This window comes from Brassica oleracea, chromosome C4, assembly GCF_000695525.1.
Source record: "Brassica oleracea var. oleracea cultivar TO1000 chromosome C4, BOL, whole genome shotgun sequence".
In the NCBI taxonomy this organism is placed as follows: domain Eukaryota; kingdom Viridiplantae; phylum Streptophyta; class Magnoliopsida; order Brassicales; family Brassicaceae; genus Brassica; species Brassica oleracea.
The window spans coordinates 43,904,099-43,905,872 of NC_027751.1; positions in this window are offsets into that span (position 1 = coordinate 43,904,099).

The following is a 1,774-nucleotide window of genomic DNA, read 5'->3' on the forward strand; positions in this document are numbered from 1 at the left end:
AATAGAGAGAAAAAAAAGTGAGGTGCTTTAGAAGTATAGACATTTCCAAAGACCGATAAACTGCCGGGAAATTCTGAAAGACTGTCCAGAAGTGAAAGAAGTTTTTTCAGAGTTCTGATCAGTACAGACCAGTCCACTCAAGATATCGACGTTGGGTTTTGGGATTTAACATCACAGTACCAAGACGAAGATTTGGAGGGGATAAAAGGGGTTTGGTCAACATCCGGAATCAAAGAGTCGAGCCACATCGCTTAATCACTGTGAGTCACGGTTAATTGTTTGTTAACGAATTATTAATGCAGGTTCCTGACATCGGAGACGGCTTCCGAGCTAGGATAGCCGGACCGGTCTAGGTGTAAGTTTGTGGATCAAGGCTTGAGACGATGTCTGGGCTAAGTGGATAGCAAGACTAATCTAAGCACCCGGATTATTGTGATTGTGTGATTATTATATATTGTTATAGTGTGTACCTCGTGTTGGTACTGTTGTGTGAGAACCTCGTGGTGGTTCTAGTAGTAGTTTGCAGGTCATTGCTTCCTAAAATGGTAGCACTAAGCCGGTCGTGGTCCGGAAAGTGGTGGGCTCGGTTTAACTTGGCTTGATCACCAAGGCTGAGTGTCACACGTGGATGTGACAGCCCCCGGCGAATCCGATAGAGGACCGGGGCAAGGTGATTTCGATTGAGGACCGTGACCGGGTGATTCCCTGTGTGGTGTAATAGTGAAGGGATGGCCGGTGTCCTTTATGGGAGGAAGAATGATTCTATTGGGGCCTAGGAGTATATATATATATATGGTTGATTGATGTGACACTCATAAAGAGTGTTTTAATTTATTATGGTTTAATTGTTTACTGCTTAATCATTTAAGCTTTGAATATGGTTGTTGAACTACTTGTCTTTCTTGTGTTTGGGGTGGGGTTTAGAATGACGGGTAGTTGTATATGCTAGATAGGGAACCCTGGCTCACTGAGTGAAACTAGTTCACTCACTCCTCACATCCTTTTGCAGGTGACCAGTAGAAAGCACCATAGCCCTCGCGGAACTGTAGGAGCTGGTGTAGATTGGACATCTTTTGCTAAAGACTCGTTTTCAAGATATATGAATGTATGTTTTACTTTCGACTGCGTCCATGGACCCTATGTATAATATTTTGGGCTTGTGAACTTTGTGTTCTATATAAATGAAATAAAGTATGTTTATATTCGTGATGTGTTGAATCTGATATTAGGTTAGTCCAACCTAACACAACTCAATGATTCGGTACGGGTTGCAAAGCCTCAGGCCAAAGATTAGAGGAAATGAGTTTTGAATGGATATTATGGGTTACAAAATTATGTTTTGTGACTTGATAAAGAGAAGGAAAAGGAATCGGGAGGGCCAAGTCGACGATCTCTTTTCACAGGGAAATGCTTTAACTGTGGCAAGATAGGCCATAAGTCAAGTGAATGCTACGGGAAGAAACCTGGATCATTTCAGTCAAACTCCTACAATCCTACATGTTTCATGTGTGGAAAGAAAGGGCACATCTCTACACAGTGCAGCGTCAACCGTCCTATCGTAGCTACGCTAATCACTGTCCATCCTCCTCCAGCTCCACCTGCAATCGTACCAGCGCCAAAAAGGCAAGCTATAGGAGGTAGAGTTTACGCTTTAGAACTAGAGGATACTAAACCTCCAGGCCCATCTAAGGGTCCCATCACAGGTATTTGGATTCTTTAACCTTACTAGATTGATTTTGTGTTGTGTGATTGCTTGTGATGGATTGGTTAATTT